Raw genomic sequence first — 26,413 nt, 5'->3', positions numbered from 1 at the left:
CAATGGACACTGCCCTTCATGTACTAATATTATTAGAGGAGTTTCCCAAGGGTTCAGCCAGATATGAAGTTTTCTCAGCATTGCAGACAGCTTCAAAAGCAACTCATGGTGTCTTGTCAATGATATACAGGAATTTTGCTAGCAGGGATAAGCAGGTGATTATCCCCTTGTATAAAGCAATGATCTGGGAGCTAGGCACCTGTGAGGTAATCTGACTGAGGTGTATAAGGCCCTGAATGGTTTGAGCAAGCTCAATGCTGTTGGGATTCTTTCTCTTGCTCAGATTCCACACCTGAGGGGGCATAAATTCAAATTGAGGTAAGAGACAGTTGTAGAATAGATGTGCGGAAATTTGCCTTTAGCCAGCGGGTGGTTGATTGCTGGAACATACTTTCATCTGTCGTTGTGGAAGTTTACAACTTAAATAAATTCAAGGCTGAACTAGACAAACTTTTGGAATGAATGGATGGAGGAAACTGTCAAGGAAAATGGGAGGGATTTTGTTTTCACAGAAGTGAGTATAATGTTAACAAAAGAAGAAAAGTAATGAATAACATTGACCCACTAGACATGAATGGTACAACTACTGATGATCCCTTTTGGGCAGCAGAAAAATTAAATATTTTGCATTTATATTCACATTTGAAGAAGTTTTTTTTAGGATGGGAACAAAAAAAGCACACCAAGTTATAACCAAAAGCTAAATGATTTTTGTTATAACCAAGGAGAAAGTGGAAGAGAAGTTGCTGAAGCTAAAAGGAAATAAGGCACCTGGGCTGATGGGACCTATTCAGTTATATTAAAAGAAACAGCAAGAGAGATAAGCAAACCTTTCACAATAATTATGAGAGTATCCTTGGATTCAAAGGAGGCTCCTACATACTGGAGGAGGGCAAATGTCTCTCATATTCACAAAGGGGGGGGTATCAAAGGGCAATGTGTACAATCATAAATGTGTAAGCTTGGCTTCTGTTCCAGGGAAAATAATGGAGTCAGCATTTAAGGAAGTACTGTAGGATTATCTTAACAGGAATGGAATTAGATAGAAATCAGAGCAAGGATTTGTTACTTGTCTGACTGACTAATCTCTTTAGTAACTACGGTGCAATAATACAGGAACTGGATGCAAACAATTTTGATATAATATATTTAGATTTTAATAAAGCTTTTGACACTGTTCCAAACAAAAGATGCTATAAAAATTGGAATGGCTATGGAAAAAGGGATGGTTCAGTAGCAGAAGACAGTGAGTGGTTATAAATGGGCACTGTGCGTCATAAACTAATGTTATTAGTGGAGTACCTGAGGGTTCAGTGCTGGGATTCATACTGTTTACAATATTTATTAATGATATCAAAGGCATATCAAGCTTATTGTCTAAGTTTGATATGCCTGATACAAAGGTCAGCAAGATGATTAATGACAAGAATCAAGGTATACTACAGCAGCAAGACCTAGACAAATTAGGCCGATGGACTAAGAAGTGGCAATTGATGTGTAAATGCAAGGCACTACGTTGGGCAGTAGTAAACCCAGAATAACATAACAATTAGGTGGTATCACATTAAAGGTGATACCACTTAATAACCTTGAATGTGATACACATTCACATTTTGGGTGGACCCCAAAAGAGACCTAGTGGTAATTGTAAAGTACAATATAACATTCCCTGAGCAGCATAGACAGGCTGCTAGAACAGCTCATAGGGTTCTCTCAATAATATAGAGGAACTTACCTGCAGGGGCAAGCAGGTGATTATTCCATTGTATATGGCAATGGTTGGGCTGCATCTTGAGTACTTTATACAAGTCTGGAAGCCTCTTTTAAGAAAGATGTGGAGCTTTTAGAAGGGGCGCAAAGAAGGGCAACCAGATTAGTAAAGAAAAGTGGTATTCCTAGTGCAGAAGACTTCAATTCTGTGAATTGCAGCATTTGGAAATTAGGCACTTACAGGTAGTAAGTGCCTAATTTCCTTAATTGAAATATTTAAGGCTTTTAAATGGATTAAGTAAACTTAATAATTCTTACTTTTCTTACTGGTATGTACTTAATGGTATTCTTACTTTTTCTCAGACAACACATAAGAGGACAAACTGAAAAAGGAAGGCTACAGAACAAATATGTGCAAAGCTGCTTTCAGCCAGAGAGTAAATGACTGTCGGAACAAACTACCATCTGGAGGTGTGGTTGTTGTTTTGTTTTTTTTTGCTGATGCTGAATAGACTTGCTTCCTTGCATCATCTGCCCTTCTACCACTAATAATAATGGGCTCAGACATTTTTTAATCTGTTTTCAGTGGGCTAACTGGTGTTAAAAAGCAATTACCAAATGGGAAGTGTCACAGAAGTAGCCATTGATACCACTATGCATTTTACACCAACTAAATGATACCGTTCAAGATCTAGACTAAAACAAAAGTCAGATGAGCTGATGAGCTTAGCGTTAGAAGAAAACCTCTCTACCACTAAGCTTATCAGTAGTAGAGAAGTTTTCTCTACCACTGATAATTATCCCATACAGAAGAAAGACTCTGTATGGGATGATTATAAATTGTCAACAAATATTCCTACAATAAGTATAAACTAATGTGTAAATGTTACTTGGGGAGGGGGGGTTAGGCAGGCTAAGGTAGGTGAGAAGTCTATAGCTTAGAGTGCAAAGAAAAGAAGCAAGGAATTCTTTGCATATGCCAACAATAGAAGGAAAAAAAATTTGAGGATCTGAAAATCCCTACTCAGTTCATAAATATGAGTGTGCCAGTCCCAAGGTAAATGTGTGATGTTCCCTGTCCAGGTGACTGGACCATTTTTATTCCATGAAAACACTGTAAATTCTGCAAGTTACCTAGATATGCTAAAACCATATGCTGCATCTCAGCTGGAAGATATGCAGACACATGTATTCTATCAGGAGCTTGCATGTGTGCGATTTCCTCAATAAAAAATTTCCTAATCAATGGATCAGCAGGGATGGTCCCAGTCCATGGCCTTCTCATTGTCCAGATATCATAATTATGGATTTCTTTGTATGGGCAACATAAAGGCTAAGGTATATGCAAAAAAGGTTAATATCACAGAGTAAGGACTGGACTGAACAGGCAGTGACTTCCATTTCTCAAGGGATGCTTCAAAACACTTTGAATGAAATTGGCTACTATCTTGATATTCTATGTGCTATCAAAGGTGCCCATGGGAGGTTTACTGAACTGCAGTTGTGTGATAAAAAATTCTAAGTTGCTCTATCAAGTGCAGAAAAATGTTTTACAATACCTATTACAATAAAATTTTAATCAAGCTTCATAATCAGGTGAATAATTTATAGAAAGGCACCCTGTATATTGTACTAGAACAATCACATTAAATATTCAACTTTTCTTTGTTCTTTCATTGATATTACAAAATACTGATATTGCAGTTATATCAGTCGAAGCTCTTTAGATAGCAACCCCTACAGGGTTGCTATATAAAGAGCTTCGACTCTATATTAAAAATATTAATAATGGGTAAGCCAGCAGTTTTGAAATATCTGTCCCCTCACCCTCTTACATCAACCTTGTTTTTATCTTCCTTAGCCTTTTCCTGGTCCACTATAGAATCATTAGGATTCTTCTATATGAGGCTACTCTCACATTCCCATACTGACTGACAGTTCAACCTTTAAACGACTAAAGTTTCAAATAGTATATCCCCTAACCATCTTGTGAATACAAGCTACATTTGCCCATCTACAATCTGTAGGGACCTCTCCTGAATCTAAGAATGCTCTAATTATTATAGTGTTTTTTTCACATATTTGATAATCTCCAGTGATGATGAATTTGTCAAACATGAAGCCTTCATCATGACTTGTAGTGAAATCAAGCTGAAGCTTTTTTTAATAAGTTTCTGTTTTTATAAATTACACTGCATGGTTTTTGATGTTTGTAAACTAATTGCTGTTTTTAATTCAGTTTTTTTCCTATCAAATACCGTTATTTTCACAAACCACTTAAGATGAAGTCATGAGTTATATCAGTGGTTTTCAACCTTTTTTTTAATAACGGCACCCCTAAGTAATTTATTTTATTTTGCGGCACCCCTACTCAATTTTCTGCCTGTTAGATACAATTCTCTCTCTTCTGTATATATCCATATATATATATATAAAATATTAAAAATACTAAAATATATATATGTTATATGATATTTATTACAATAATATAATTATAAAAATTACATTTCATAATACAAATTATATATGTATACAGTATATAATTTTATTCTTTATATAGAGGTACTACATCATCATCATCATCATCATCAGCCATTTTCGATCCACTGCAGGATGAAGGCCTCTTCAGCAACTTTCCAGTTCCTTCTGTTTTGAGCACTGGCCATCCATTTACTACCCAAAAACTCATGAATTTCATCTATCCATCTCCACCTTTGTCTTCCAGGTTTTCTTCTAGCTCCTCTTGGGTACCATTCTGTTATTTTCTTAGTCCATCTGTCATCATGTCTTCGAGCTATGTGTCCTGCCCAAGACCATTTTAGTTTTTTAGTTTTGATAAGAAAGTCCTTTACTTGAGTTGCTGCCTAATCCATGTTTCTCTTCTTATCTAACAGTCTGATTCCCAATATAATTCGTTCCATTCTTCGCTGTGTAGTTCTCAGCTTCTCTTCCATTCTTTTGGTGAGTGCCCAAGTTTTACTTCCATAAGTCACTGTGGGGAGTAAACATTGGTTCATTATTTTACGTTTCAGACAAACTGGGATATTGCTCTTCAGTATGTGACTATATTTCCTGAATGCTATCCATCCAAAATTTATTCTTCTCTTGACTTCCAGCCATTTATCATTATTACAGCTAATAACTTGTCCCAGATAAGTATATGACTCCACCTTTTCAATTACTGCTCCTTCAATCATTATTTCCCTTTCTGTGGCATACTTGTTCATCATTACTTTTGTTTTAGCCATATTCATCTTTAGTCCAAAATCCTTACTAACTGTGCATAACTGATTAAGATTTTCCTCTAATTCTTTGGGATCGTGGCTTATGACCACAATGTCATCTGCAAATCGTAAATGGTTTAGGTACTCTCCTTTCACATTGACTCCTTTCTGCGACCAGTCTAATCTTCTGAAAGCTTCCTCAAGGGCAGCAGTAAACAGCTTTGGAGATATTGTGTCTCCTTGTCGAATTCCTTTCTCGATTTTAAATTTCCCACTGTCTTTGTCTAGTCTAATAAATGAGGTAGCACTCTCATATATTTTCTTCAAAATCATAATATATGAGGTATCTATGCCTTGTCTTTCCAGTGTCCGAAACATTGTCTTATGCTGTAGGGAGTCAAATGCCTTTTCATAATCCACAAATGCCAGGCATAATGGTGTTTTATATTCATTTGCTTTCTCCATTAGCTGTGATATTACGTGAAGGTGATCCATAGTTGAGAATCCTGTCCTAAAGCCAGCTTGCTCTTTCGGTTGATTCTCATCAAGTATTCTTTCTAATCTGTTAGTAATGACCCTTGTGAACAACTTGTAGATGTGGGATAACAAGCTAATTGGTCTATAATTTCCAATTTCTGATTTATCTCCTTTCTTATGCAACAAAACTATGATTGCATTATTCCACTGCTTAGGCGTCACACCTTTTCTAATGCACTTTGTGAAGAGCCTTGCCAGTTTTTGTGTTATGTCTCTTCCTCCCAATTTTAACAACTCTACAGTAACTTCATCTTCCACCAGGGCTTTCTGATTCTTCATTTTCTTCAATGCATGTTCTACCTCATCAGGAAGAATATCGGGTATGTCGTATGTGTTGCTACTTTGCAATCCATCTTCCCCACTGCTGGAATCGTTCCCTCGCTCCTAGGTACTAAGTAAACATCAATTATAGATCACCACAAAATTAAAAAGATACTGTACACCTTTTTATAATGATATAAACATATAAATTAAAAAATAATAATAAGTTTAAGTAACTTAAACCTAAATTACGTGGCACCCCTGGAATGTTGCTGCGGCATCCAGGTTGAAAACCACTGAGTTATATTATTGAATGTATTAAGTTAGGAGTAAATAATAGGAATTTGTAAACTAAATCCTCACATGTTAGTAACACAGCTTTCAGTTATTTTTCTTAATATTGAGATGATGCTGACAGTGAGAAACACTGCTCCTAGCACCAGTGTTTATCACTGTCAGCTCAGTTTATTTTTGAGGCAATCGAGTCAAACTTGTGCTGAAAAGTGAGTAAAATGTCTTCAAGCAAGTATATGAACAATTCAAAATTATTTTGTTATATTTGAAGAAGTTGTAGTCTTCAAGAAAAAACAAGATATTACAGAATTTGTAAAAATATGTATTGTGCTTATTTTGGAGTGAAACTCAGTGACCAAGATATAAATGGCTCCACATAAAGTTTGCCAAACCTGTCTTGAAGTATTGAGATTGTGGAACAATGGTAAAAAGAAGGCTATGCCATTTGCAATTCCATTGATTTGGAGGGAGCCTACAAAACCACTGCGATGACTGGTACTTTTGCTTAGTTAATATTGAGGGATACAATGCAAAGAGTAAGAACAGCATTGTGTATACTAATATTCCACCAGCTATTAGACCAGTCCCAAATGGAGATAACATGCCAATTCCATGCCCTCCACTAATATTAGAGAACATAGCAGCATAGAGTGCTGAAAGTGAAGCTTCTGAAGATGAAACTGAAGTCTACATGCCTAGAGACATTGCATCCAGCCCTCAACTGTTTTCAGAGCATGAATTCATTGGTTCTAGAATTAAGACAAAAAATCTAGCACATGGGATGATTTTCTCATGGTAGATACAGAGAACAAGAACTAGTCTCCTCTTTTCTGAGGATGATTATATGGCTTTTTGTAGTAATATAAATGACTTGAGCTATTTAGAAATTAGTTACAATCCTACACAGTAGAGACTTTATTGATTCATAAAAAGGGAGTCTCGAAGGTCTGTTGCTCCAGAAAGGAAATAAATATGGGCAAATTCCAGTAGCTCACTGTGCATTTGAAAGAAACATATGAGAACTTGTAGTTGTTGACAAATATTAAGTATGAAGAATACAGTTGGTTGGTCAGTCTGTGCTGACTTTAAAGTGATGGGCATGTTACTCACACAAAAAGCAAGATATTTTTGTGTGAGTTGGATGTTTGGGCAAAGAGTAAGTACTGAGATGTCTGGCCAAAGAGGGGCAGTTTGCTGCTTGGATCATAAACTAGTGGCAAATCCCAAAACTATTCTGCTTCCACCTTTGCACATCAAACTGGGTTTGATGAAACAGTTTGTCAAAACTTTACCTCAGGAAGGTCCCTGCGTCAACTACCTTTGTCTAAATTCCCACTGATCACCCAACAGAAGCTAAAACAATGTATTTTTGTTGGACCATTTGCAAACTGATGAGGGAGTGAGATTTTGAGGGAACTAAGAATAAAAGAGAAAAACAGGCATGGATTAGCTTCAGGTCTGTTGTTGAGAACGTTTTAGGGAATAAAAAGGTACAGACTACAAGAATACAGTTGAAAATATGTTGGCAAACTTCAAGAAGCCAGGCTGCAACATGAATTCCAAGGTACATTCTTTACACCCCCACATTGACTATTTCCCAGAAATTCAACAAAGTGTTAGTGAAGAACAGGTTGAGAGGTTTCACCAGGACATTAAAGACATGGAGATGAGGTACAGTAAAGTAGAAGGATCTGCAAGAAAATCAAAGAAACAAAAATTTGACCCATTATACATCAGTTTTTAAAATGATAGGCAAGTTTGTTTGTTTGTTTGTTTTTTGGTTTTTAGGAGCATTAGCAACTAGGGCCATATTGCTCCGGGGATATGCGGTGGTCATTCCGTGACTTTCCGCATTCTCTGTATTTAGTGGTCACAGGCTTGAACCCAGGTCTAATCAAGAAGCGTGTGCTACGCACTGCTGCTCCTGCCCACCTGGCTACGGAGGTGGATAGGCAAGTGTTTAGTGGACTTTTTACCACACTGCTCTTTTTAATAGTTTACAACAAGTATTTTAGGCCTCCACAGCCAAGTGGTCAGGAGCGGGAGTGCAGTAGCACACGCTCTTTGAGTACACAGGGGTTCAAGCCCTTGACTGCTGAATACGGTCGATCTGCCAACCCGCACTGGACCAGCGTGGCAGATTATGGTCTATTTCCCTCAGCATGAATTGTTGAGGAGGCTTCCACCCTGCAGTGGGTTGATAATGGCTGCACTTTACCTTTTTTTTTTTTATTTATGTAAATATAAATGTAGCATTTTGTTATAATCTCAGTGCACAAATTGTGCCAAAATTAATAAAAATTAGTGAAAAATCAAATTTTCTTTTGTGATTTTTTAAGAAACCTGACATGATGGAAACAAATGGAAGTCATTTTTGAAATCGGCATTAGAAAATGATATAGAAACAACATTTTCTGAGAAAACATTAGTGATTTTTTTTCAAATTGCAGAGTAGTGTTACTGCATTGTATAGGGAATATACAATGCAATAACACTACTCTGCAATTTGAGCAATGGGATCCTTGAGGCTGTACAGACATTCTCTCAGGTATCAGACTGCCATTCCTTGTGGTGGAGGTTGATAGCCTAAATAAGTTTAAGGCTCAGCTGGACAGGTATTTTGAACGAACAGAGGGGTGAAGTGGAAGTGGGTTTTTTTTTTTTTTTTTTTTTGGCTGATGCTGCATAAGCTTGCTTTCTTGCATCAAATGCCTCTGCTAATGCTAATGTATGTCAAGCTTGGGAGTCAAACTCTGATGGAACTGATATTCGGGTGAAACACAAGTCAAATGGGCTGAATTTCGGCAAAAGTCCAGTCGGTCTGTGATAGCCAAATACTCTGTTTGCACCCTCAATGTGGTGGGACTGTTAGTAACCCTGGGTATAACACCCCCCCCCCGTGCAAGTCCTGAAATGTGGCACCTAGTATAATGGAGGTGACAATCCAGGTGCAAACCAACATAAGCAGGCATCGAGCTGTAGTTCCCACACCACACAGGGGAATACTGCCTCTGTGCTACCAGGTGGCAAATGACTCTCATCAACTGGTGCAATACCACCACTTTGCATACTGTCCTGAAGTGGTGGAAACCATGTTTAGTCGACAGAGCAAAGCTCCAGCAACCCCATACCCATCTCTTCCATCATGCAGTGTGATTGATGTCTTTTGAGGTTATGATGGACATCCTGTCGAGATCCAATCTTCCTTACACCTCCTGACTCTTTAGGAGGCTTCTGGATCAGCTAGTGTATAATCTCGCTGCCTCTACTCTGCCAGATAGTAACTGGAGTTAGTCTGAGTAGTGTGTATGCAGGAGCCATTGTAGAGGCCACGTTATGTCAAGGAGAAAGGTACATTCTTGCCATGTGTGTGCCATATCCCAGAATTTCATTACTTCACACATTAAGTCCCCCTCCGCCTTTTCTTACCATTGAATATATTCATGAATTGTCAAACCAATAGAATAAACTTATCTGCAAAAAGAACTAAAACTCCCAAACACTTCCCTGTTCATTTCACAAATATACATGGTCTCAGTCCCAATCTCAATTATGTTCATTTCCACTTACAGCCTGCCAAACCCCATGTACTCTTTCTGACAGAATTCCAATAATCAGTTGATTCAACCATCGCCCATCTGAGTTGTCCAAATTATTCACTGTATGATTCCTTTCGCTTCAACGGAGGTACTTGTGCATATGTCCGCTCTGATATTCCCTGTCAGAGATTTAGTAATTTTGGAATCTCCTCTTTTCAATCTTCTTGGTTTAAAATCTCTATCACATTATGTTGAATTTATCTGTTACCTCTATCGTTCTCCCAACCCCACTAATCACTTGAAACTCTTTGACTTCCTCCTCTTTGAAACTTGACTTTCTCCAGTTAAACTTTCCTAACAGTGAGGTAATTTTCCTTGGTGATTTTAATATTCACAACTCCAGCTGGCTTCTGTTTTCTAGTCACATGGGCCCTGCTGGTTGAGATGGCGAGGCTTTTTTAATTACTAATGGCATTGCACAGATTGGTCATTTACTTAGTAGAATACCAGGCAATCCTAACCACGCAGCCAACACGCTTCAAGTCAAAGATCTTTTTTCTTACAAACAACCCTTCTAAGTACATGGTGAGTGGTCCTCTAGGTCCCTCAGATCACAACTTGGTGATGATCTCTTCTCCAATGGAGTCTTTCTCACGTGACCATTCTCATCCTCATTGTTTGGCATTACAAGAATGCAAAATGTGATGATCTGCGAGATATCTTTTCATTGGTTAGATTACTGTTTCAAATCTTCTGATGTCAACATTTGCTCAGATTGTGTCAATGAAATTATTCTTATAGGGAAGAAATCCTTTATTTTACACTCCGCTTTAAAATCTCCTCCTTTATCTAAACCCTGATTTTCCAATAAATGTGCTAAGGCTGTTCAAGATAAGGATGTTGCATATGGCAATTAGCTTTTATACAAATTTGCAGCTTCATTTTCTGCATACAACCAAAGTGCACAACAATTGTAGAGCATGGAGGAGTTTATTTATGCATGGGTAATACACACACAATTTCTACTACCAAGGTAGTTTTAATGCTTCGTTTTAATTGTATCTCATATTTTGAATACCTTCCCAACAAGTTTCCATGGTATTGCACTACCTCGAATAAGTACGCTTCACCTATAGAGAAGACTAATGTTACTTATTCTCGGCAGATACTACCACCCAGACGGTACCATTTCTAAGCTTGTTGGCTTCTCATCAGTGGGTGGGCAGGTATGCTATTGTTGGAATAGTGACAACCCAGTTATGGAGAATAACTCCACAATATGAGAGATGCCTGATGGTGTGTGTGTGTGTGTGTGTGTGTGTGTGTGTGTGTGTGTGTGTGTGTGTGTGTGTGGTTTAATGTAAAAGATATTTCTTGGCTAAATGCCTACGAGTATGAAGGAGTTTACTTATGCATGGGTAATGCACACACGCTTTTGCCCACCTCTATTCCCACAACCAGATGGTTCTATTGCCACTTCAAGTCAAAGATAAAGTTGCCTGTTGGCATCCTACTTTTTTTCTGACTCATGTATTGATGATCTTGGTAAACCACCCACTACCATTCCTAATACACTCCATTCAATGCCTCCTGTGTTCTTTCATCAAAAGGATGTCAGAAGGATTTAGAACAATATTAAAGCCAAGAAGCTCCGAGTCCTGATGGTATTTCTCCACTTGTTCTCAAAGCCTGTGCTCCTGAACTTACTTTTGTTGTGTGTTGCCTTTTGTCAATTTCTTATTCCAAAGGTGTCATTTTCCCTTCTTGGAAATCTGCTCACACCCAGCCAGCTTCTAAAAAGAGTGACAAATCCCTTCCATCCAATTATCGTTCCATTACAATTACTTCTAGTCTCTCTCTAAAGTAATGGAGAAATGAATTAAACATCAAATCTTTTAAACCAGCTAGAAACCTTCATCTGATCAATGATCCCCAGTATGGATTCCGTCAGTGTTGATCCACTGTGATATTCTGGCTCATACTACCAATCTATGGACAAATTCAATGGAAAATTTTGGTGAAAATTAAGCAGTTTCGCTTGACATTTCATAGGTTTCTGATTGTGTTTGACATAAAGGCCTTCTAAATAAGCTTCCGTTTTATGGTTTGCCATAAAGTGGAAGCTTATTTATGTTTTTTTTTTTGTAATTGAGTATCCAGTTTTCTCTCTGACCACTCACCATGAGTAATGGTAGATGCCTCTTTTCCACTGACCAGAAATCCTATCTCCATAGTTTGCTGATGACAGCACATTTCATTCTACCTTCAAGTTTGAGGCGCCTCCGTAGCCAGGTGGGCAGGAGCAGCAGTGCGTAGCACACGCTTCTTGATCAGACCGGGGTTCGAGCCCGTGACCACCAATTACGGAGGATGCAGAAAGGTCAGGGAATGACCACCGCATATCCCCGGAGCAATATGGCCTTAGTTGCTAATGCTCCTAAAAACCAAATTACAAACCTTCAAGTTTGAGAAACCTTGCCCTGCCCAAACAGCTTCAACTTCTTGAATATCCACTACCAATTCCTTAAATGCTGATCTCCAGGTAATTCTTCAGTGGGGAAAAAATAGCACAGTTGATTTCAATCCTTCTAAAACTCAGTCCTGTCTTATATCTCACAAAAAGGATTCTTTCTGCTCCTATACTTATCTTTGATGACTGATTTCTAGGCAAGATTATATATCTATTGGGGTTACTTTAACTGCTAACTTCTCTTGGCATAAGCCCATTACAAATATTGCTTCCTCTGAATCTAAAAAACTGGGTTTTCTCTTTCACTCTCGTCATTACTTTTCTTTCAAACAGCTGTTCACTTTGTATGAATTGCAAATCTGCCCTACCATGGAATATTGTTCCCACGTCTGGGGTGGTGTTCCCAAAACCTCTCTCTCTCAGTCTTCTAGATTCCATTCAAAAGAGGACAGTTAGATTAATTAATAACTCATCTCTAACAAAGTCTCCTCCACTTTGTCTCATGGACATTCTGTTTCTGTTGCATGCCTTTTCTATAGATACTTCCATGGGCACTGTTCTTCTGAATTGTCTTCTATAATTCCCACTCTCTCTTCCAAACCAGTCCAAACACATGCTGCAACCAGTCAACATCCTTTTACTGTCCAACTCCTAACTCACAGAACCAACTTTTCTTCCTCATTTATTCATCACCTTCTGTTATCTGGCACAACCTCCCTTCATACGTATTTTCTGAAAATTAAAATCCACAGAAATACAACTCTAATGTAAACAAGTATGTTTTTTCATCATCTCAACCTTCAACTCATGCATGGTACTAAGTACTATAGGTTCTAAAATCTCTCATTCTTGGGGTTATCATAAAAAAAAAAAAAAAAAAAAACCCACTAGTTGCAATCAATACTACTGGTAATTATTTTTTCATGGTAACCCCAAATATAAAAGATTACTGGAACCAAAGTGCTCTAGCAGTGTAAAAGGTTGGGCCTTGTGCACAGGTTGAGCAGAAGGAAGACTATGCTAATGCAATGCAGAAACTGACATCCCAGTCTTGTAAAATTAAAGAATGCAGTCATCAACATACCTAAATTTTTATTATATAATTGGATTTTCATTTCTAGGATATAAAACCTAATTTTACAGGAGGAAAAAACTAGTCACAGGGATAATCAAATGAATAATAATCGATTATTTCAATAATTGATTATGGTATTTTCATAATGATAGTGACAGAACGGAAGTGAATGTATATCGCAATTTAACAGAACTATTGGCTTAGTGGTAACAGTGCTTTAGTTTTAATAACATCAGATTGAATCACTGCATGGTCTTTTTTTTCTCTCCTTCAGTTTTCTTTTTTGTCGATTTTGTAATCACCTAATCTGAATATAACCAATTATGAAAATGCCATAATTGATTATAACTCTCAATTAAGCCCATCGCCCATTAAAAAATACCACCTCACCCAGAGCCAACTAACTCAGTCACACTACATAAAAAGCCCATAACAGTTCTGACTTTTCCAGAGTGCAGGTAAACAGAGATTGTAACCACTGCACTAGTCATGAAGACAGTCATAAAAGTAATGGCATGCATTACTTTTCAATACTCTTCGCTGTAGACAGAGAACATGCTAATCATTTGTAGAATACCACTGGGTGGCTCATGATGATTTGCTTCACAGTGTGTCCTTATGCATTTATAATGTAAGGAATTTACCCAGACAAAAACTATCAATTCAAAAAACCTACTGAACTTAATGGCACAAGAGGGCTCAACTGTCAAGAACTGACTGACACATAACTACAGGTGTGCCATCTTGGTCCTTTAAAGCCTAGTCTGCAGCAAACAGTCCAGAAATAAAGGGTGAAAACAATGCTTGCACATCATTTTAAATACTTGTCAGAGCAAGGAAAAGATTAAAGGCAATATTTAAGTTATGATAAAAAATCTCAACGATCTTTGTCAAAATAACACAAAATGATAAATCCCAGGGCACTGATCAGATCATGTACTTTCTTTATAGGGAAACAATGAATTTACATATACAGGAACTACCCGACTTACGTAATACTCGACTTACGGAAATTCAACTTTACGTAAATTTTGTCAGGCAGTGCAAACTTAAAAAAAAATCGGGGAAACGTATTTTGCATCCCATAGGAATAAATGGAGGCATCATGAAAATATCATAATGTAAACCCAACCCAATAACACTGTTTTTTTTTTTTTTTTTTTTTCCCCTAATTCAATCCAAGTCCCAAGTCCTTGGAAGTTGAAAATTTCACTATATTACTAAGCTATTTATCTCTCTAAAAGGTCATTTTTATAATGGAAATTGACTACCCTTTCATCGTTATCATATGTTCCCATTATAAGAATCAATTTTGAACGTGTTTGTGATATTTTTCTAAAACACATTTCTGGAAGTCACGACTAAAAATCAATAAAAACAATTTGCACTTTCCGGTTTATTGGGATTTTCTGTTAGTGCATCTAATTATAAACGGGTAGTAAACTCTATCTTCTTGCATTTGCGACAATATCGATAACTGTAACTGTGTGGGTTTTTACGCTATTATGGTGAAATGTGTTCCCTTCACTGAAATCTTCAATCATATAAAAAACAAAATTTTGGAAACTTCTCTTCATTCCTATTTATGTGTTATAATGACGAAGAGAAAGCGATCAACGAAAAGTGCAAGTGGTGGTAGTGCCAGGAAACGAAACAAAATTCATTTAGAAATGAAGATGAAAATGATTAAGAAGTACGAAGCAGGACAAAGTTTGTCATCTATTGCAAGGGAATTAGGTCTTGCTGCTTCAACAGTGAATATTATTTTAAAGAACAGTGTGCATATAAAAGAACACGTCAAAGGATCAATGCACTTAAGATCAACAGTGATCACAAAACAATGTTCAGGTGCTATATTGAAGATGGAACAGCTGTTAATAATATGAATGGAAAATCAGATTCAGAAGCGAGTGCCCCTAGTCTAATGACCATTCAAGCAAAAGCAACAAGTATTTATAAAGATATTAGGGATAAGTACAGCAAACTCCAATCCAAGTTTGTGGCAAACAACGGGTAGTTTAATAGGTTCAAGCATCATACTGGTTTCCACAATGTTAAAGTAGGCAGTGAAGTCGTTAATGCCGATTCTGCAGCTGCAGAGAAATTTTGTGATGTGTTGGAAAAATTGATGAAGGTGGCTATTCGACGCAGCAAATTTTTAACGTTGACGAGACTGCTCTGTATTGGAAAAAAAAAATGCCAGATCGAACATACATTGCCAAAGAGGAAAATACAATGCCAGGTTTCAAGGTGTCAAAAAATAGCGATTATAGATTAAAACCACTGCTTGTGTACCATTCTGGAAATTCTTGTGCATTTAGTATTAGTAATGGCCGCATGGTGCAAGAAAGTCTATGGCTTATGCTGCACAAGCCAAAAAAAAAAAAATATCCGAACAAAACAATGATAAAAACAAAAAATAAATAAATAAATAAATAATAATTAATAAAATTAAAAAAAATTAAACCTATCATCCTATGCACTTCCCTTACCCCAAAGTACTATCCAGATGACCTTTGAATTTCCCCAAACTGTCGGCCTCTACCACCCATGAAGGCAACTTATTCCAGTAATTTATAACTCACTGGCTAAAATAAAACTTCCTGCAGTCCAATCTAAACATTTCCCCCCGTAACTTGAATTTATGTCCCCTAGTTCTAGCATCATTTATAATCTTGAAAATTTCATCCTCATTCATTTTACTGATGCCTCTCAGAGCCTTAAACACCTCAATCAAATCTCCTCTAAGGTGTCTAGTTTCCAAACTCTGCAACCCACATATTTGTGGTCTTTCTTCATAAGGATGCCCTTTTGCCGATCTCACCAGGCGAGTTACCCGTCTTTGCACCCTTTCAAGAAGCTCGATGTCTTTTTTTAGGTGCAGTCTCCATACTCGAACACAGTATTCCAAGTGTGGTCTAACATAAGCCTTATATAATGGGATTATCACATCCCTATCTCTACTTGCAAAAGTTCGATAGATCATCGATAGGACACCATGGGCCATCCCTGCAACCTGTTTACAATGCTCAGAGAATTTCATGTCTGACCATATAGTAACACCCAAGTCCCTTTCCTCCAGTACTGGGTTTAGTTGAACTCCACCAAGTGAATAAGTTATTTTGGGATTACTGTTTCCCAGGTGTAATACCTTACACTTTGTTGGATTAAAGCATAGTTGCCATTTTTCTGACCATTCCTGAAGTCTATCTAGGTCTCTCTGAAGAAGCTCAGCTTGACAGTGATCATTAACTACTCTACAAATTTTAACATCATCTGCAAATTTAGACATCACGCCCTCTATCCCTTCATCAATGTCGTTTATGAAAATTAAAAACAACAGTGGTCCTAATACTGATCCTTAGGGAACCCCACTTCTTACATCAACCCAATCTGAGGAATAGCCATTTATCACAACCCTCTGCCTCCTGCCCTGAAGCCATCCTTCTATCCATCTAAGGATTTTCCCAGTGATTCCAACCTGTTCGAGATTATAAAGCAACCGCTCATGTGGGACTGAGTCAAAAGCTTTGCTGAAATCTAAATAAACAATGTCGAAATTATTCCCTAAATCCAGCTCGTGAGTGACCCTTTCGAAATAGTGAACCAGATTTGTTAAACATGATTTTCCCTTTACAAAACCATGCTGAGTATCCTTGAGAATTTCAATTCGATCCAAATGATCCTGAATTCCACCCTTGATCATTGTCTCCATGATTTTCCCTACTACTGAAGTCAGACTGACAGGTCGATAATTTCCAACTTCACTTTTAGAGCCACCCTTATGTATGGGAGATACATTTTCACTTTTCCAATCCAAGGGAATCTCCCCAGAGTCTAGTGATGCTCGCATAATTAGCCTCAATGGTTCAATGCACTCGCTTGCCGCCTCTCTTAAGATTATAGGGTATATTCCATCAACTCCAGGAGCCTTACTGGTCTGTAGGCTAGGCTCGAAAGTGTTTTCATTAAATAATCTTGCAAAATTTCAATCATTAATTACATATTTTTTAACTTCGCTCCCACAATTTCCCATTGCCACAAAAGGCTTTTCATTTGTAAATATCGATGCAAAATAACTGTTGAGTTCATCTGCAACAGCAGCTGGTGTATTTAATACTATCCCCTTTCCCTTACGTAAAGGTACGATCTGGTTTGTCCTGCTCTTCTTGGCATTTATATATGTGAAGAATTCCTTATCCCCCCCCCTCTTTGCTCTGTTTGCTAGTGATTTCTCATAAACTGCCTTTGCCTGTCGAACCTTTTCTGTGGCTCTATTACACATCACCTTGTAGCTGTTATAGGCTTTAATACTTCTTATTGCTCTGTAACCTTTCCATGCCACCTTTTTCTGCTCAAGTAATGTGGCAACTTCACTATTCATCCAACTTGGAACTCTCCTCGTGAAGTATTTTTTTAATGGTATATACGCATTCAAGGCATCTGTGATTAATGTTTTAAAAGCGTACCACAGTTCAATTGTATTCATTCTCAGTGCGATATCTACCCAGTTAATAGAGGCCATGTAGTACCTTAAGGCATTGTAATTTCCTTTTCTGAAATTAAAACCCATTCCTTTGCCTTTTACTTCTGCTACCTCTCTCGTCATCATCCACCGTAGAACTCCGTGATCACTTCCTGCTACTGGTTCCTCTACTGTCAGCCCTGTTATGTCATCTGATTCATGTTTCTGATTCATTCATGATGATGAGGTCTAGGATATTCTTTTCTCTAGTACTTTCCCTGACATGCTGATACAAATAAGTGTCATCTAGTTGATTTAAAAATTTTGTTCCCCATGTCGAGCTTCCTTCCCATTTACTCCAATCAATTAGCGGCAAATTGAAATCACCCATAATAAGGCATTGCCGCTTACTTGCCCATTCCATTTGCATGTAGAGGCTTTTGTCATAATCTTCACAATCACCTGGTCTGTAGATTACTCCTACTCACATTATACCTTTGTTTCCAACTATCTCACACCATACAGACTCTATACTAGTATGTGAAATGTCTGAATCCGGGAAAGCTATCGTCGCACTCAGGCTGCTTCTGATAAGAAGCATTACCCCACCACCCCTTCTATCTACCCTATCCTTCCTAAATACATTATACAAGCCGTACTTAAACTCATCATCCCCAATTTCCGGGTGGCACCACGTCTCTGTAAGCCCTATTATGTTCGCGTTACTTGTTTTAACCAGCAGTTTGAATTCGCTCATTTTATTGATGACACTTCTAACGTTACTGTATAAACAATTAAGATTTACTGTTCTTGTATATTTAACAACCCTAACATAACCCTTGAAGTTTTTTAGGCTCTCTTCCCTGATATTAGCTACCCGCTCATGTGAAACGTTTCTGCCCCAGAACATCTAGATAATACGTCCAGTTGGGGTAACAGATAAGAACTCTTAAGGTATGTGCAAGAGTTACTTTGACCAATATTATCAGATTTAAGGGCATCAATAAAGCCACCCTACCTGTGCATTTCCGATCGAACCAGAGAGCATGGATAACAATATCTCTCTTTGAGAATTGGTTTAAATGCTGCTTCATTCCTGAGGTTGAAAAATATTGTAAAGACAATGACGTTCCTTTCAAGATTTTTCTTCTATTAGATAATGCTCCCGGGCATCCTACGCATCTAGATGATTTCAATTCGAACATGAGGGTCACATTTCTACTGCCAAACACGACTTCGGTCATCCAACCCATGGATCAGGGTGTTATTTTGAATTTAAAAGCATACTATTTACACACAACATTTGTCCAGGCATTATGTCTGCAGTAGATGATGAGAAAAATTTTACATTAAGAGACTTTTGAAAATCTTACAATATATACCTCTACAGCAGCATACTTATCAGCTGAAGACGTCGATTCTTGCAACAATGCTCGAGAGTTAAAACTTACTGACATTATGCCTGTCTCCTCTCTTTTTTTGCAATTTTATATCTTTGGAATTTTTTTAAATTGCATGCTTTTGTAATTTTTCCTATGCATGTGATAAAAAATTGAATAAATACAATAAATAATTCTATTTACATGTTCATTGAACATTTCTTTTTTGATTCAATCAATTCAGTGAACACAGTTGCGAGTGCTGCACAAGCATTGGGGAAATTCCGACAGATATGCCAAACAGAAAATTTAGAGTACCCAAGCTTCGAAGTAGAGTCATCTAAAAAAGTGGGTTCCAACAACTACTGATGAGATAAGTAAGCTTTTCAGGCTTCTTATAGTAGTAGTAGTGGCATGTGATGCAAGAAAGCAAGTGTATGAGCTTATGCAGCATCAGCCAAAAAAAAAAAAAAAAAAAAAAATCACACCATTCCCTCCAAATGCCTGTCCAGTTCCTCCTTAAATTTATTCAAATTATCAACTTCCACAACGACAGATGGAAGTTTGTTCCAGCAATTAACCACCCGCTGGCTAAAGGCAAATTTCCGCACATCTATTCTACATCTGTCTTTTCTTAATTTGAATTTATGCCCCCTTAGGTTCGTAATCTGAACAAGTAGAAGGATCCCATCAGAATTCAGTGTGCTCGCTCAACCCATTCAAGGCCTTATACACCTCAATCAGATCACCACGCAGGTGCCTAGTCTCCAGCCACTGAAATTTACAGAACTTAAGCCTCTCTTGGTAAGAGGATCCCTTCATTCCCCTCACCAATCTTGTTGCCCTTCTCTGTACATGCTCAAGTAAATCTACATCCTTCCTAAAATGAGGCTTCCAGACCTGTACGCAGTACTCAAGGCATGGCCTGACCATTGCCTTATAAAGAGGGACAATCACCTCCTCCCTGCTAGCAAAATTCCTATATATCATTGACAAAACCCCATGACCTGCCCTGGCAGCCTGTCTGCATTGCTCAGAAAACTTCATATCTGACTGCACAATTACTCCCAGGTCTTTTTCATTTTCTACCACCTTAAGCGTAGTACCACACAGTTGGTACGTTTCTCTGGGGTTACTTCTACCCATATGCAGTACTTTTCATTTGTCAAGGTTAAACTTCAGTTGCCACTTCTTAGCCCATCTGCCCAAATTATCTAGATCCTGTTGCAGTAGCATACTGTCATTACTGTCATTAACAACCCTGCCAACCTTTGTATCATCTGCAAACTTCGACATTAAGCCTGATATACCTTCATCAATATCACTGATAAATATACAAAAAACAACAGTGGACCTAACACCGAACCCTGTGAGACTCCACTAATAACATTAGTCCACGAAGAGCAGCACCCATTGATTACCACCCTCTGTCTTCTCCGACTTATGTGGATGGAACTAGTAAGATTGGGCAGTATTGCATCTTAATGGACAACCAAAGTTATCTATAAAAATAACTTAGTAACAAAAATTGTCTTGAAAGAAATTTGAATTGTTGTTATGCCTCATTCACTTTTCAGACAATGAAATCGCCATTCCAAGGGACAGACTCAGTAAGATACAACACCTGATTGATGTTTTGTAGCTCAAATATCAGAAAATATTTTTCTCTGGCCAAGATTACTTCATTGACGAAACTCTCATTCCTTGGAGGGACAGGCTGATATTCCGACAATACATACCAAATAAAGCTCACATGAATCAAGCTGTGCAAGTTATGTTCTACTGAAGGATATACCTGGTCAAGTAAGATTTATTCAGGTCTGAAAATTATAGAAAATCCGTAGGTTTAACTGCAAAGAATTATCACAAAGACTTCTAAGTGAAGGTTGCAGCTTGTACATAGACAATTTTTATACGAGCTACAATCTGGCATTATTGTTTCTTCATCAAAAACGCACTTTGTTAGTACGTTATGAGCCAGTAAAAAATTTATGCCTAAAGAAGTCAAGTACTCAAAGCTAAATAAAGGGGAGATGATCCCCAAGGAAGAAAAAAATGGAATTATTGTTATAAAGTGGCAAGATGCTCCAGATGCGAGTCTACTGAAAACAATGCATAGCCCTGAAGTGGTTGCTGGACCCTCCACCACTAAAGGAAGATGAAAAAAAGCCAAAGAAATAAAACTATTGTTAATTATGTACCAGGTACATAATAAGTTGCTGCTGCTCTACTCTGAGACTGATAATGTCACCAGCCATTAAAAACGTCATTATGAAACTGGCAGAGAAAAATAAAACATTATGAAACTGGTACAGTAAAATAAATAAAAAAGTATTGCTGCATTATTTTTATTGAAAAATAATTTCAGTACAATGAAATAATTCATAAAAAAATATATTATAATAACACTAAAATTATTGGTCTATGGTAACTGAAATAAGATATATAATTCTGACACTCAAATGATTTTAATTCCTGAGTGAATACTCCATTGATTGTTCTGCCATTACGTGTAGTATTTACTAAAGTATTTGACTTAATATCTAAATTGAAGGCATCTTTCATAAATTTACAAAACTTCTTTCCAGCCTCAGAATTTAATTCTAGACTGAAATCACCAGCGAGAACTATAGGTATACGATCCAGTGGCTCTTCCAATAATTTTGCACCTTCAATGGAATATGGCATCAAATTCTTGTTTATGAATTTTTGAATTATATCTAACGACATCCGTGGAGTGATGTATATGGCAACAATGAAAATAGATTCATTATTGAATTTGCACAAAGATCCGCAAATGTCTCCAATTTCAACTGATACCGATGTCACATTGCTGCTATTATGTTGTGCAAGGATATGTGTACTGATGACAGTTGAACCTTCACGTTGATATATCACAACACCACCACCACTATGAACACCCGACCTTTTAAATTGAGTCATACATTGGAATGGTTTAAGTAATATATGTTCATCATTATCCAACCATGTTTCACTTAATATCAATATTTTGGATTGCTGTAAGATTGTGTCCGTTTCAATATCTCGAACATGGGCCCATAAACTTTGTATGTTCATTGACAATATAGATATACCACCTTGTATGAAATCTTGCAGTTCATTCTGTAGAGACAGTAGCTTATTATCTTTCAAGTGATCTAGTTCAGCACAAAGTTATATATTACTAGTAGCTTTGCCATGGTGAAATGTAAAATCGTCGTGGGGATTTATAATATATAAACCTTGCAATGAGGTCACTCGAGATAATGCCATATATACAAGTTGCTGTTGATGATCTTTCTCATAATTATATACAACTTTGTTGAAGGTCCCTCCCTTGAGATTTATGTATAGTCACAAGCACAAGCACATACTAAAGGAAATTGTGTATGTCTACATGTTAATTTCCTATTGTTCTGGAATGGAATCATAGTTGATAGTTTTATAATAGGTACGATTTGACTAGGTAAATGTTTATCTTTCGCATATTGTTTATAATGAGATTGAAGGTTATGTCCTATTTTTAACTCGGGAAATTTCATCTATACTCGTTTAACTGTTTCGTCGTCCTCAAATTCGAAATATACTAAAGTACCGATTGCACCACTTACCAATCCATCGACCAGATCTACATTTGTAGTAATCATGTACGGTTTTCCTTTCAATAATAGTAGAATGTATGGAAGTCCTGCAGTTTCAGTTACTGACATTTTATGAATTTTATTTTGCATACTTGCTAATTGTTATTCAGAATGATATCCGTGGTATAAATCTTGTACAACCACTTCATGGGTTTCATCTGCAACTAAAGTATTTGTATTATAGGCATTTTACATCACCATTTCTTAAAAATAGTCAAATCCTTTGCGGACACAAATTAGTAGCATCTTCTTTGGTAACAAATCTTGATTCTATAATTTTAAGTTCATCTGGTAATAACGCTTCTCCATTGCCTATTTTTGTAAGAATTTTAGAAAATGTACTATCGGACTGTCGAACCACTTGTACTAATTCATGAAATTGTAGTGAATGCCATAATTCTGGAACAATCTCTAATGACTTGTTTATAAATTCTTTCGATTCCAATATAGAATGAGTAATGTTAGCTGTTATTCCTACTGATTTAAATGCAATTTGCAAATTTTCTGCAGTACACATTCGCATAATTTTCATTGCCACATATAGCAAATGTTGAGGAGTTACTCCATGACGATCAGATCTACAAATTTCACTTGATGCCATTATAAAGGGAGTAATTTTCAATCCATTTTTAAATTTTCATGCATGTCCCAAATATATAGCTGGAAAAGAAAGTTCTTCTGCATGTATATCAAATATGAAACTTGGAGATGATTCCTGACCTAGGGCTATACATAAATATTTATCTTCAGACATTAATAATGTTTGTTATTGAATTAACAATAGTTCATCATCATTGTTGACAGGTTCCACAATTTCATATGAATGTTCCTGTTCACTATCATCATTTGTCCCCAAGAAATCGTCACTCACTTTTATGCTGTAGAAAAGGCGAATTTATCAAATACTGTAACCTTATTTTCACTATTTTCTTCTGCACACATCCTTGTAGATATGATTTACGTATGACTTTTTGTTTGTTAATGCCATGTACAGTAATGGCAAAATTGTCATCTAATTCTCTAGGTAACTGATGAACTATTGTAATTACCTTAACTGTTACATTTATTACTTGTCCAATGATCCCATATTGTCCATGTTCATAATGTAAACGACAAATTTGCATAAAGGATAATCGTGGTGATATCAAATGCTCAGTTACAACAACCAGGAGGCAAATGAGTAGGATATGTTGAATATATAAATCCATTTGACGTGGCCATAGTTGGTATCTCTCCCTCTTTTAATGAAGTATGACAGGAATTACATGTTACGAAAGTACTCACTTCTTGTAAATGAAATTCATTTTGAAGTAATTCGTATGAAGTTGTTGGAAACGGTTTCAAATCTAATTGAAACCATAAACAATCACAAACATTACAACTAAATCCAAATGGGTTTTTGTACACTAGTTTTTCAAACTCACTGTCAGCTTGTGTAGGGATGTAATCAGGAATCTCATTATTAGCCAGTTCTAATTTTGCTTTTTTTCGTGTACGATATTTCTTCATTTGTTCTGCTGGAGTTTTAGATTCCTGATAAGTATCAGCCATAGTAGAACTCTGTGGTTGACAAGTATCAGGCATAGTAGAACTCTGTGGTTGAATTTCATTATTATTCAGAATAGTCTGAATTTCTAATTTCTCTTTCTTCCGTTCATGATATTCCTTCATTATTTCAGCTTGATTTTTTTTGGGTGCAGTTTGAAAACTCCCAGGCATAACAAAACACTCGTTGAATTTCATTTGGATTCACATTTCTGTCCAACTTCCCTTTCTTTCACGATATTCCTTTGAACTCTGGGCTGTAGAGCTTGGCACAGTCACTAGCGTATTAATCATTATGCTGATATAACGGTATAATGTAGCGCATCACTGCTCAATTGTACCTGTTGTGTCACTGCACTTGTTGTACAATTGAGTTTTCTTGGGCACATGCTTGTACTTGTTGCGTCACTGCAGCAACAAGTACAACGCATGCGCATCGGGTTTCGTGACGATTTCTAGGTAACGTAATGCTTTTTTCCAAATAACGCCGGTAAAAATGTTTTTAATGTCAAAACCACTTCCTATTCTAGCATACAATAAAGGAAAAGCAGGCATTGCTCTGTCGGATCAAATGGGTTCATATGCCACAATGCTAAGAAAGGGGATAAAGTGGTACAGCAAATTAGCAATAGAATATATACTTGGTATATCGCTTGTCAATGCCTACGTGGTGAATAAGAATGCCACACAAAAAAATATAAAGATAAGAAGCTTTCAGGAAGAGATAGTTACAGATTTACTAAATATAGAACTGAAAGAGAAACGTGAAAAGCCAAAATGTGGTAATATTCACTAACTACAAAATTCAATGCAAACAACAAGAAAGTTAGAAGAATGTGCATTTTTCTGTTATGCAAAATTGAGAATTTGAAAGATCAGTTGCTAGCAGAAAGAGGAAAAGAGTTTCTACTTATTGCCCAGACTGTATTTATCAGCCTTTCATGTGTTTACAGTGTTTTGGACAACACCATAAATCTACATAATTTTGTATTTGTATAATAAAGAATTTTTAAATGATGTGCAGTTACTCACTTATTTTCTCTCGTAGCGCCATGCAAATTCATCACATGTATCACCAGAGGCAATACTCTTCAAAAATAATGTAAATTTCCAACAATCATCAGCACTATACAGCTCCCACTGAAACAGAGGGTGTCATAATATATGCCCAATGCAGTGCCTGAAAAACCTAATGGTGTCAAACATATATGGCCGACTCAGCAGTCAATGTGTAGAGAGAGGTCTGACTGTATATGTATATATTTTTTTACAAAGCCTGAATTTTCACTAGGCCTAAACCTTTCATCAAAACAATTCTTAATCCTTTTAGCTCTTAATTTGTGCTTTCTACAGCATCAGCTCTATTGGCTAAAAGCCAGGTGAGAACAATGTGTATCTGGGTCTCTTGAAATCCATTATATGGAAATTTTCTTCATTATATGGAAACTATTTTCAATGTAATGACCAAGGGGAAATCAAAAAAGTTTGCTACATAGAAAAATTCGCTATATGGAAGTTTGTTAAAGAGAGGTCCGACTGTGTGTGTATATATATATATATATATATATATATATATTTTTTTTTTTTTTTTAATAAGCATGCATTTTCACTAGGCCTAAACCTTTCATCGAAACAAATTTTCCATAAGTGATGTGTTTGAATTATAGTATTAATAAAACAATACCTATCTTTTGTTATAATTTCAGTATCTAGAAAATTAGATAATTCATTTACTAATTAATTGCATAGTTTTTTGTACTGTTATTTCTCGGTCTGTAATTCATTATGATAGCAAAAAAGAGGATAACTGAAGAATGACCACTATGTGCAAATGGGAAGGAATATTTCATTTAATTTGGATGAGTTTTAGTACTATACTAGTTGAAATTAACTCATATAACAGTGCAGTTTGTTTTCCCTTTATGAACAGGAAAATTAGATTATTGATAGCAAAGAGTGTTAAATATGTTTTTAGTGAACAGTTAGAAGTTAAGAATTATTCTATCCTTGACAGTAAATTGCCTATGGACCACTGCATTTATTTTCTTGTCTTTTGCACAAGTCATCCTTCTTAAAACCACTTTAATACATGCTCAGTGATTTGAGGCTGACTGGCCTCTGTGTCACTCCCTTTTCTGACATCTTGTGAATTCCAAGATTCCACAATATAGTCTTTGTTCTTCAGGTAAATAAAGAATGTGTTGGGCAGATCTCTATATATAATCCTTAGGAAAGTCTGATTTTTTTTTTCTGTCCCTTTTCTGATTCATTAA

General features: G+C 36.7%; 1 protein-coding gene across 3 annotated transcripts in view; it reads right to left on the bottom strand.

The window, feature by feature from the left end:
- Nucleotides 1-26,413, bottom strand: part of LOC150089705 (phosphatidylinositol 4,5-bisphosphate 3-kinase catalytic subunit alpha isoform-like) — a 291,320-nt gene that overhangs the window by 230,984 nt on the left and 33,923 nt on the right. The gene's annotated exons all lie outside the window — the stretch shown is intronic.

This window comes from Mastigoproctus giganteus, chromosome 2 (assembly GCF_048544385.1).
Source record: "Mastigoproctus giganteus isolate SK-2022 chromosome 2, ASM4854438v1, whole genome shotgun sequence".
NCBI classification, from domain to species: Eukaryota; Metazoa; Arthropoda; class Arachnida; order Uropygi; family Thelyphonidae; genus Mastigoproctus; species Mastigoproctus giganteus.
This window is presented reverse-complemented; position numbering and strand designations above follow the sequence as displayed.